Below are 13249 nucleotides of genomic sequence, written 5' to 3'. Positions count from 1 at the left end.
ATTGTAGAGTGGTTTGAGTTGGAAGGGATCTAAAGGTCATTCAGTTCCAACTCTCTTGCCATGGACAGGGACATCTTTAGCTAGATCAGGTTTCTCAGAGCTCCATCCAGTCTGGCCCTGAACACTTCCAGGTGTTTACATATTATATCAAACAGTTCTTTATGCAAATAACTCACATTGTCCAATCTTCATCAAAATTTAATCTCTGAATTAAACAAAATGTTCCTGAAAAAATACTTTTTCTCTTTTTCTTTATTCTCTAAAAAGAAGTCCATCATTCAATTCATGCATTTAACACAGAAAAGGATTGGTTTACTTTTTTTAGTATTACTATCTTAAACATCAATTTAATAAGAAAGAAATTGCCATATCCAGTTTTTAAGAAAGTAGCTTTCTATTAATGCATTTTATGCTCAAGCATATCATTAAATGTAACTCATGTACAGCCAGGTTGGCTTAGTTGTATTATATGGTTTAATTAGACATATAAAGCTATATTAAAAGACATTTTTAGGATATCATGAAATAACTTTTAGACAGATGAAAAGTGTTAGAGAATGTTAGCTAAGCAGCCATGAGAGTCAAGTCATAATTATATGTACTGTGCTTTTTTTCCTGTTGTATTTCGTGTGAACTGGACATTTAGGTGGGTGAAAACATTCCTTTTCCTTCCTCCTTGCAGTACAAAGGGTGTCATAGCTAAAGTCAGAAATATCATTAACAGCTTCATATAGTGATATACTGTCAATTTTCAAACGTTTGACAACTCATCTTTTGAATGAAGTTACATTTCTGACTACTACATGAACAAACAACAGGGTTATTTCTTTTTCATAACTGGTAACAAATGGCTATTGAAAATATTTTGCTATTTCCCTTACTTGAGGGAGGAATGCTTGCAGACAAAACACATTTGTTTTTAAAATAAGAAACAATTTTAAAAACAAAAAACAACCCAAAACCACACAACCTCTCCTCCAAGCAAATCATTAATGGTTTTCCTCACTAAAGGATACATTTATGCTATATTGGAAATTCACAGAATTGCTGGATTATCAACTAGCACCAAGATGCTAGAAAACTGGAAATCAAGAGATTTAAATGGATAATGTCTGATGAAATTGGAATTTTTTTTTTTTGCTTTGTATTGGCCATCACATCTTCTATATTTCTAAATTGTTTCACTTTTAATAGCTAATATTTTTGAAGAATCTTATTCCTGCAATCTACACCAGAATATTTTTAAGATAGTTGCATTTTCAGTCTTTAGGAAAATAATAACTTATAAAACTTTAATATCTTCACATTTCTTTGACTAATTGTCATTCCTCAGGATTGTGTCAGTGGCAAGACCTGTTTACAATACTCTCAGATATCATAAGAACACTTTTAAAGTTTGTTTCTTTCCCCAAATTCCTCACCTAGGCAATAAGAAACTCACAGCTTTTTCCAACTCCACCAGAAGTTCCAAGGCTGCACTCTGAAATCTCACTGACATCTGAGAACAGATCAGCACCATCCAATACAGCCAAGTCCCCAGCAAAAACTCCTCACCATCAATAAAGATCTCCAGCTGCTTCTGGTAAGCCACTGAGGTCATATCAGAATGAACTGATTTACATTATTGATTGTAAAGTAGTCCTGGTTTATTTAAGTATTTTGTTTTCCCACACTAAAAACATTATTATCTCCATTTTGAAGGAATTGATAGTTATTTTGTTTTTTAATGAACATCATTATAAACTTTCTTTCACAGTTTTGTTCCTTTATATATATATATTGAAATATAAAATTATAAATTTGAGTATAATATTTTTAATAACTGACTACAGATTTAACTATTTCAAAACTCTGAAACTGGCATTGTTTTAGTACTGTATTTCTTTAAATTTAACTTGGAAATAAAGCAAAACTTACCACTTACAGAGTAATGCTATATTCTTGGCAGTTATGCTATTGCTCTGCAAAGATGTACTCAGTGGATTCAGTCTTCAATTTATTCACACAGTAAATGAATTAAATGAGTAATGCATCTTATGTAAATGGGAGGTTATCAGGCTGTTTGGACCAGAGAGAGGGTAGCTGGTGTTCAATCACGACCTATGATGAATGCAGCTTGACACACATGGGATGGTCCTCTCCTCATTCTTTCCACTCTGCCTCCTAGTCTGTCTCCTTTTCTCTGTAAATCATTTTCCTAAGGGGAGAACAACCAAAGAATAAAAAGGGCCTTAACAGATCATGCAGCAGTCATTTCTAGAAAAAAAAAACAACAGTGAGACTAAATTTAATCTGTTTTGCAGTTTAGAGCTTCTATCTAGGGTTTATTAGCATACCATAAGATGAAGAATTCTGTTTTCCTCCTTGTTTTACTTGAACCTTGACCTTATTCTCAACATTGAACAGTAACTGGATTGCATAAACATGACCCCTTGATCCAATTCCATCCAATTAAATTTACATAGTGCTAAAACATTCTTGCTTAGATTTCAGTTGTCTATCTAAATTTAATAACACACTTTACCATCTTTTATGATATAACCATATGTCTACTGCCTGCATGTTGGTAATACTAATATAGGAAATTCCACAATTATGTGGTGCACCACCTTTTTCACATCTACAGCCTTTTGTGCACATTCCATATGACTTTAAATATGTCTGCCACTTTTTGAAAGCATTTTAAAAACACTTAGCTCTGTTTCCATACATTAGGTTCCAAATGACTGTAGTTCCTCGCAAATATTAAATACATAACCAGTGATAATGTATTTATTTATACATATATATATACACACACACATTGTTATACATTGTTATGTATTGTCTAAAGCATGAAAATTCAGTAGATTATGACTCATCATGAATTAAAACAGAAGATCTATTGTAGAGGAAAACAAAAGCTCTGTCTTTCTCAAGGACAGAAAGAACAGGTACAAAGTTTGTAAGTCAGTGAAGTATGCAGAATATTTTGTGATTCAAAGACTTAAAAAGAGCCTTTAGATAATGGAAGATTATTATCATTATTCATGTTCACCTATGAGAAAGGCTAGAAGGAGGATCTGGGGAACTATAGGTCTGTCAGTCTGACTTTGTTGCTGAGAGAGGTCATGGAGCTGATCATCTTGAGTGCCATTACGTGGCACGTGCAGGTCAGCCGGGAGATCTGGCCCAGCCAGCACAGGTTTAGGAAAGGCAGGTCCTGCTTGACCAACATGGTCTCCTTCTAGGACAAGGTGACCTGCCCAGTGGATGAGGGAAAGGCTGTGGGTGTTTTGGAGGTTGTAGAGAGGTGGGTCTCTTTTCCCAAGCAACAAGTTATAGCACAAAAGGAAATAGCCTCAAGCTGAGCCAGTGAAAGTTTAGATTGCATATTAGGAAAAAAATTCTTCACCAAAAGGATTGTTAAGCACTGGAACAGGTTTCCGAGGGAAGTGGCTGAGTTGCCATTCCTGGACGAACTTTAAAGGAGTGTAGACATGGTGCTTAAGACCATGGTTTATACTTGTTGGACTTGATAGTAGTATGTTTACATTGGACTTGATGATCTTAAGGTTGTTCTCCAACCTACATGATTCCATGGTTTGCTCCTTCATTCAGAGAATCCATGCAGTGACTGTGTAGGACTTCAAGACCCAGAAACTAATGTTGTATTCACAGATAGAAAAGCACCTTGAAAAGCTCATTTTTTTTATCATAACTTTCACTAGGTTTTTGGACTGTAACAGTGAAATATTGTAACAATGAAAGCCACAGCAAATGAAAATGTTGGGTTTCAAACCCCCTCACACAACTCTAGAAAAACACAACCCACTCACAAAACTATTTGAATTCATAGGTCATGCACTATCCATGCTTTAGTCCAATAGTAATTAATAATGGAAGTATGTACCATCTAAATGTGTTTATATTAGTATTTATGTAATGTTTATGTTTCTCTTAATTTTTTCAGAAGTAATATTTGGCAGATTGGAGGTTATTCTGAATAAATGCAAAGCACATAATTTCCTATCACTCAATGCACTTTAGGCACTTAATAGCAACATTCAAACATGGAAGAAAATTGTTCTCTTCCATATTCCAAGGGAAGTCAGGGGCAAGGGGGGTAATGGGGTGGGAAATGTAAACTTCTATGTACATTTTAATGCTTTCATCAGATTTAACTAAATTTTTCCAGATTCTAAACTATATCTCTATGGTTGAGCAAATTTCTGGTAGAGATAAAATTCTGCAAATACATCTGTTTCTTAAGAAAGGTATTTATCTAACCACTCAGTGCAAATATCTGTGAAATGCTAAGCTGTCTCAGCTCCCTTTCATGAAAATGAAGGCTACTCAGCACCTCAGAGAATGAGCCTCAAGCTAATGCAGTTGATCACCCATTTCTGCTTACATTTCAATGCAATTCTTTAGATAAAATAGAAAAAAAAATCTTTAAGAAAACATTCAGTTGATAGTCTACTGCAAAAACTTAATTTATATTAAGGTCTTCATTTATCCAAAGATATCTGCACCTCAGCTGCTCCTATTTGAAAAGACTAGAGTTAATTCATGATACCTTATATAGCTTTCCAAATTACATTCATGTTTATGAAAACAAGAATTACCTCAAGAAAGTGGGAAAGCTGAACATCAAACTTAAGTCTTTTCATAATCAATTATGTATTCATCCAAGAATCATATTTTCTAGTTTCATTACAAAAAAAAAAAAGCAAGCAAACAACAGAAACAAGTATAGGACATAATTATGCAGAAAAGAAGGCTTGACAGAAATTTCTAAATCAATAGCTCAAATCTAGGGAGAGCAGAGAGTAATATTTAAAATTAGCTCAAAGTAGTCTCAGAGTTATTGATTTGATTCCACTACAGCACATTTCCAGCACTTCTATTCTCTGTGAGTCTTATGGGTATAATTATTCTGTCCTTCAGGAACTATACTGGTTAAAGCAAAAATGAAAAAATTGAATAAATTTTGTCTTATTTTTTTTAGTACCATATTGCCCTTTAATACTGCGTAGGAAGGATTTTTTTTATCTGTCATTTTTACATACTTAACAAAGAAGGAATGATTGAAAGTGGGTAGCACTTGACAATTTTCAGGTAAGCTTATTCTTTCATAAGCTGTGAATCCAATATTCTTACATAAACCTAGTATGCTTTCTGTTGTCAGGACATCCCCAAAAATAAAGACAACAATGACTTCATTTTTTCCTGTCAGTTTTTCTACTTATAAGAGAGGATAAAAAATATATCTACAAGCTAACAAACCTACCACACAAGATGTATGGGAGGATGAACTTGTTGACAAGCTACATTCTGGAAGCCTAGTAAAGATCAAACATCTATTTAAATTTGCAATGCATGTGGATTTCTATAAAATTGTACACATGTCAGTCCACAGTTATAATCTGAAAAGAAATAGTTTCTCAACATTGAAATTCTCAATTTTTGCTAAATACAAATGTAGAGGCTTACGTTTCAGAGCTATTGAACATCTGTGAAAATCAGGACACCCTGGGAGTGTGCAAGCCTGCTACTCTATGCAACACTAACATACATTCACAGGATGCACAGTAGCTGTCAGGACATTGTTCATTATACTGCTGATGGAGAGTGCTGGAAATTACATTACATTATGTGTGGTATTCTCATCCAATGATGAATGGGTTTCATTCTTTTCTTGGGCCAAACAGCATCCGGCTCACACATTATTGTGTTCGAAGATTCTCTAACCATGAAACTATGCAAGATGCCCTCCTCCTGCTTTAGTTAATACACTTTCCTATAGGGACATTAGACTAATCAGGCCAATGACAGAAAATGCAAGACAGCTTATGTTTCCTCTTTAAGACTTACACAGAAGTCTTAATTAGTATTTAAAAATGTTGTATTGTTAGTGTTTCTGATGGAGCTTTTGACTCCCTTGAGCTACACCAAATGTAGAAGAGTAGAAACATGAAGCAAATATACAGTACAACATCAACAATTTTGTACACTGGAAGTTCTCTGGGTTTTAATGGTTTATCCCTTGTTGTACCCCTTGGTGCTGCTTATGGAATTCTCTGCACTGTATGAGGTGCTGTGTGCTGTAATAGTTAAAGCACAGAATACACCAGATTAAGGCAAAAAACTTGGATATGTCCTTTTTGAAATTTTCACCAGGATCTAAGTAAACTGAAATCTCTATCTCTATATGAACCATATATAAAATCTTGTTAGGAATTTTATTCTTCTTGTCTGAAAGAAATTGAAAAGGATTTTCAAAGCAATGTAGTGAAAGTGCAGCATTCATTCTCCTTAAAAATAAATTCTCATTTACTAAAGTAGACCCATCAGACATAAATAATCAGTAAGAATAATTTTTGCAGAAAAAATTCCAGTAATTTTCTATGTATGTGCCAAAAAGACTTCATGCAACTTGATATGTCCATATGCATAAGCACATAGACATATATATATTACAATACCTAAAAATCTCAGACTATATGAAGTAAAAAACTATATGTAGTAGAATACCATCAGACAGGGAGCTAAGAGAGAGATTCAGAGTCTGAGAGATTGAGAGATTCAGTCCAGTGACTATTTCATCTACATATAAATATAGTCCAGTTTCCAGATAGAATTGTTTCTTATCAGCATGCCATGATTTTGTATTCTGATCAATTATAAAAATTGACTCAGTCTGTACAATGTGTTAAATGGATTTTAATTCCACATTTGTAATTATGCATGCAAGTATATCACTTGATAGTAAGACTGTTCAAGCTAGCTCTGCCAATTGAGAAAATATATGTCATACATCCCCACTTGTCTAGTCCTCAATAACGAAAATGTTTGACTTTGATTTTCTATTTATATTTTCTACCAATAAAACTCATTCCTCTGTCTTGGGAAATACTGATATTTTAGATGTCGTCATTTGTTCAGAAGACCTACTAAGCAGCATTTTTTTTTATTATATTATCTTCATATTATCCCCACAGTCCAATCCTCATTCCTCTTTAGCTAACTTCAAGGATAATTTATGAGTATTTCAAACAGGTTTTATTGAGAGTCATCTGTCAGTTGTAAAGTTACAGTTTCTATATGTTGCAAATACCCACACATTTGCATCTCCTCATTAGGAAAGATCCCAATTCTGCTGTACCTCATAAGGACATATAAAATTATTTTATTAGCAGCTCAAATAACTTTTAATTTAATGATTCCAGAGACCTCATTTTCTCTTGAACAGTCTAAACTACCATAAATCACAGGAATCATATGCCCTTTCTCATTTACCCCACTAGATTATAAAGTTAGTAAATTATAGTAGCCTGAAATGAGAATTTGGCATGGCTTTTTAAAAATGATTGAAAAGGGGGAAAATCCAATTAGTTTAGGCTGTAATGTAAACATTATGAATATACAGAGAACTTCAGAAGAAATAACAGTCTTACACTGCTCATACTAAATCCTGTAATATTTAGATGTTTCCAGCTTTTGTGATATGTATTTATACTTGCATCTTAGATGTAAGGGTTCAAGATAAATGAGGGTTTCTTCTTGAATTCAGCACAAAAAATATAAACTTGTTTGTAGGCATGTCCTTTAAAAATGAATAGGAACATTATATTTCAAAAAAATTATTGGCATCATATGTAAAGACTTGAACCCTAGTATTTTATATTCTTATTGGCAGTAATCTCTTAACAAACAGTCATATTTTATTAAAAAATGCTCTAAAATCTAGTACGCATATAAACTTTTAGCAGAAATTACATATCACTGTAGAGAAATTAAAGTTTTTATCCAGCATCCCCTGAAGCCAATACAGTATTTACATTCATAATGCACTTGTGATGGCTATTTGAGTGTTAAAGACTGAAGAAAACTCTTCTTAAATTGGTTTATATTTGCTACAATAAGTAGACAGTAGCTAATGGAAATTATTTTGAAAGAGAACGTAATTAACATGATTTATCAAACTTTGGCTCTTTTAGAAATTGAATAAGTTAGATAAACTGATTTTATCTGAAGTCAGTAACAATATATATGAGATTAAAAAAAAGAATCATTTAGGAAACATTGAAGAAATTGTTCAGAACTGTAAAATTAAACATTAAGAATTTGAGCACTGTTTTCATTGTAAGAAAAAAATTATGTATTCATCCAAGAATCATATTTTCTAGTTGCATTACAAAAAAAAACACCAAGCAAACAACAGAAACATAATTATGCAGAAAATATATTGGAACTATATTGGAACTATATTGGAATTATATTGGAGCTAGTTGTTCCAATATAAGCCTCTGAACTGGACATTTAGGGTCTATACTCTCCTCTCAGGCTAGCAGGAACCAATTGTATACAAATATAGTTAAATTGACAGGATGTTTTAATCTTTGCCTCTGTGTGTGTGTCTCTCCTTGTTTTCCTTATGTTTGGAAACAAAAAAAACCGTGTAATTATTCTTATTCTTATTAGCACTAAAATGGTTGAATACATCCTTTACAATTTCCACCTGTGTCATTTTTGTCCTTTATTTACTAGCTTCTTTAATTGCAAAAACTGCCTGCATAAAGCTTTCTAGTGAAGCCTCTGCATATTCAGTGCAGTAGTCTTGACCTCCATTTAGTTCCCATTCTTTTTCCTTTCTTATTTCTGCCTGTTCCCTTCTCTTGACAGCTGCTGGATATTCTGCCCTGGCTGCTGTGTGCTGTTACCTTCTCTCTAATTCTGCTGCAAGGGATAAATGTTCATCTCCTTCCCACCTGTGCAGAAGAGAGCATCATGCTGGGATGAGGTTATGAAATACGCTTTCTTCATAGTAGCCTGTGTGGTTCTGTGCCCTGTGTTAATGAGTCAAGCAGGGTTGATAGCACACACGCTGGATAACACACCTCAGTGCTACCTCCTGTTTCGTTCTCCACCATCTCTGCCTCACCAAAGTGAGGAGGGGGTGGGCAAGAAGCTGGGAGGGAACAGTCAGGACAGCTGACCCCGACTGACCAAAGGGATATTCCACATCATTTGATATTGTGCTCAGCAGTAATAACTGGGGGAAAGATGGAGAAAAGAAGGGACATTCATTTGTCTTCCCAACCATCCATTATATGTGCTGAGGCCCTTATTCTCAGAAAGCAGATGGAGATCTGCCTGCTGATGGCCAAGTACTGAATCAATTCCTTATTTTGCTTCACTTGCACACACAATTTTTCCTTTTTTTTCATTAAAATGTCATTGTCTCAACCCAATTCCTTTTGTCTTCCTTCATTTTTTTTTCCTTCCCATCTCCTGGGACAGAGGACTGACCTAAAGAGTGGGAGTTTAGCTGTTGGCAAAGGGCAACTGACTACATGGTCTGTTTTTTATCCAGTCTAGATTTGTGTCACTTATTGACACAAATTTATCTTCTGTTTCTATATAAGTTATTCCCAAGAGTCCCAGTCTTTTTTTCTTCCTGTGCAAAATTTTTTTCTTTCTTGAAAAAAATCTCAAGATTTTAGTCAAGTTTTCCTCATGGATGTCTATTTCAACACAGTTAAAGTAATTCTCTGACTCCTCCTTTCCATTGAACCTTACTTGTTACCATCTTCCTTGAAAAATCTGAACACTTACAATATCTACCCGTCTTTCAGGTTCATAAAAAGAACATTGACTTTGACTGCAGTGCTTCATGAATAAGCTATGCCAAAATCCTCATCCTTTTTTTAAGAGGAATAAGATAAACCCCTTTTTGTCCATTAAAGCATCCATCCACATTATTATTATTAGCTACCATCATATGCTTTTTCCAGAAAAATTCTGTCTTGACCCAGTTGTATCCATGCTCATGCAAGGACCATTTTCCAATAAAATTTAGAGTGCACTGTTAAAACATAAACAGTCTAATCTACACAAAATACATAATTAGGCAGATTATCACAACTATAGTAGACATGCATTTAAGCCTTCATTCAGTACATATAGTCAGAAGGGTGTTTAAGCATATGTTCAGACAGACAGCAAGACAGCAATTAATGAACTACATTGAACACAGCACAATGAGAGAATATTTTGCCTGTTATTTCCTCAATTCTCCTGAATGCACACTTTCATAAATAATGAATCAGACAGCTATTTTCTGATTTTCTGAAGAGATTTGAATATTTCAAAAAATATCTTGCATCTCATTCATGTTTCATTTTGATAAGGGAGCACTAAGTAAAAATCTAGACCCAGTAAGTTATGTGTTATGTGCAGTAAGACAGATCAAGCAGCATGTTCAGCATGAGGAGAACCTGAGACTGCATCAGATAACTCTGTCAGGGAAACTGATTGCTAGAACATTGTAAAATATAGTATATGTATATTTATTTAATACTGAATTGCTGTCTGGTTCAACCATACGCCTCCTTGTAAAGTCTTATTCATGCACATTTGTGGAGGATACTTTTAATTCTCATAAATTTTGAAGAAAGGTTGTCTAGTGTATATATATGGTCTTATATTCACAGGTGACCAAAAGCGTCTGTGGCACAAAAAATCTTCTCTTTATTAAAAATAATATTATCTGTACAGTCAGCAATCATAATATAACAATGACTTAGAAGATGTAGGAAAGAGCCCACAATCTTTAAATAACATTTCTAGAGAAGAACATATGTCACACGTCTAGGTTCCAGATAACAGATGATCTGAATGTCCACCTACTTATAGTCTCAAGATACTTCTAGACATATAGAAGTACCAGAAAACAGCTCACTATGGAAATAACTTGTACCTTAAATTTGTCATCCTTTTTGTGCAAGTGTAAATTGCTACATCAACAAAAAATAATGAAGTATGCTCTCAAAGAAGACTAAAGAAAATGCTCAATTCATGTTGAATATTCACTATGACTATTTAGTCATTTCCTGTCTTCAGTGCAATACTCTGACCCCTTTTCAGTATCAACCACTTGCTCTTGTCTATTGCGAGTCCTTAATGGAGACACTACCCAAACATTAATGGAAAAAGAAAGCTCATCTAGTGATATGACACACTTAGTCAACACTACGTATCTTTCCTGACAGTAATGAATTTCCATTGCTGTTAAGCACCATTCATCCCCTGTAAGATGGAAGATCTTAGCACTCTTATGAATTAAAGGAATAGAAAGAGGAATGGAATGGAATGGAATGGAATGGAATGGAATGGAATGGAATGGACTATCTGTAAGAGTCCTACTTAATTTTTTACATTATCTCTGCTTAATTTTAACATTAACTTTTTGTTGTGTGTATATATATATATATATATATATATATATATATATATATATATATATGCTTTTTTACTTTCGGTATGTAAATGACCTATGATTTGAAAAAATAATTTAGAGTCAGCAGAAATTTACATCTGTGCCTTGAAAGAAGAATAGGCTCCTACTGTTTATAATTGATTCATTAACCATGTGCACAATACTGTGGGCAGATCTTTAATTGCATTAGCTCCTGATGAGAGTCTGTCTCAGCATTTCTTACAGTGTTTACATTTTCTTCGACTTGTATAATTTGTGATGTGCTTATGTATGCATTACGTGCTTGTGTAAGGACATTTCAGGTTCAAAAGGACATTATCTCCTGCCATATTAAACTAGAATATCAACAACTTTCACTTCCTATTTCTCCCCTGCCTTTCTGTCAGGGTGTTCACACTTTCAAGGTGGTTGCCCAGGATGTCCATATAATGCACGTTTAACTAAAAAAACCAAACCAAACCACACCAACAAACCCTCCATCCACCAAAAAAAAAAAAAAAAAAAAAAAAAAAAAGGACCAAAAAACCCCAGGATTTCTACTAGCCAGGAAGTCATAGGAATAGTTTCCTATCATAAAATAGTGAGAAAAGTAACAGTTCTTTGCTTCACTTTCTCAGCCACTGAGACACTTTCTGCCAGTTATTACTCATGGCCATGTCTTTACTGGAGTTAGACACCTGAGCTATACTTAGCCTATAAAAAACCAGCAATACTGCTGCTTCCTAAATGCTCAACTAGGTCAGAACATTAGCAGATATAAGCTTTTACACTTAGTGAGAAGTGTCACTTCCATTGAAACTCCTCTACATTCTAGAAAATATTTAAATAATTATTGAAGCATGGAGAATGGAGAAATGGCTCTGTAGCCAATGAAGCAGCATACTTGGAAGGCTTTCAGTCTGCTCCCTGCATCAGTATCTAAGTATAACATAATCCCTGTGCTCTTTGCAAATTGTTTTTTTCACAGCTGAACTTTTATTAGAATTAAGCAACTTTCTTTTTCTCATTTACCACCCAAATGGACCATCCCAGGCCTTTTCCATTTATTTCTGGTAAGCACAAATCTCAACAGGATTGCTTGTGCTAGTCAGCAGCTTTCCGGGATAATAAACACAGAACAAGGTGTTTCTAAGACAAAACAAATTTTTTTTTTTAGTTTTTTTTTTTTTACGGTATAATTTTCTAAATGTTAAGAAGACCACAATCCTATACTAATCATCTACTGCAGAACATTCAAATGTCCATTCCAAGTCCTAAATCAGATATTTATCATCAAAGTACATCTGTTTTCTAAATTGTGTCACATGCAGCTACCATGGACCCAATGGAGGGGTACACATAGAAATAAGTCCACATTTTAATTTCAGAAATTCAGTTGAGCCAGCAGCTAGAAAGAAGTCCTTGAAAAACTTTTACACAATTCTTCCTTATTATGAGCAGCCATTTTACCAAATAAATAGTTTTGTTTGACTAAAAATGAGAAAAGACAGGAATTTGGCCACATGTTTTCACCTACTGTATAAAACCCAGAAACAGTAACAAATAATGTACGGGTGAATGTTACCTCTGTGTGATCTTACACTGTTTTGGTGCCTGAGGCAAGGAAGTAACCTATACTTTGTGAAATCTAGTGAATCAATCTCGTAAATTCTTTCAGGAATGCGTTGTCTTGTACAAACACAGAATCAAAACACTTCATTAAAACTTGAGGCAGAGAGACTTTTTTTCTGGAAAACAATAAAAGTAAAATGGAATGAGCCATGTGTGCAAGGGATTTGATGTTACAATGTTTTGATCTCAGTGGAGGTTTTGCCTAATTAAGATAAGAAGTATGTAAAATTGTGGTTTGTATCTGTTAATCTCCTATCATATATTTTAATTTGGGGAGTGATATTCCTTGTCTCTGTTATTATAATTTTCTTTCTCAAAACGTTTCATATGTCTATAAAATCAAATACTTGTGTTTGTCATTTCACATATCCATTA

Source organism: Vidua macroura, chromosome 6 (assembly GCF_024509145.1).
Source record: "Vidua macroura isolate BioBank_ID:100142 chromosome 6, ASM2450914v1, whole genome shotgun sequence".
In the NCBI taxonomy this organism is placed as follows: domain Eukaryota; kingdom Metazoa; phylum Chordata; class Aves; order Passeriformes; family Viduidae; genus Vidua; species Vidua macroura.
Note: the sequence above shows the minus strand (reverse complement) of the source record.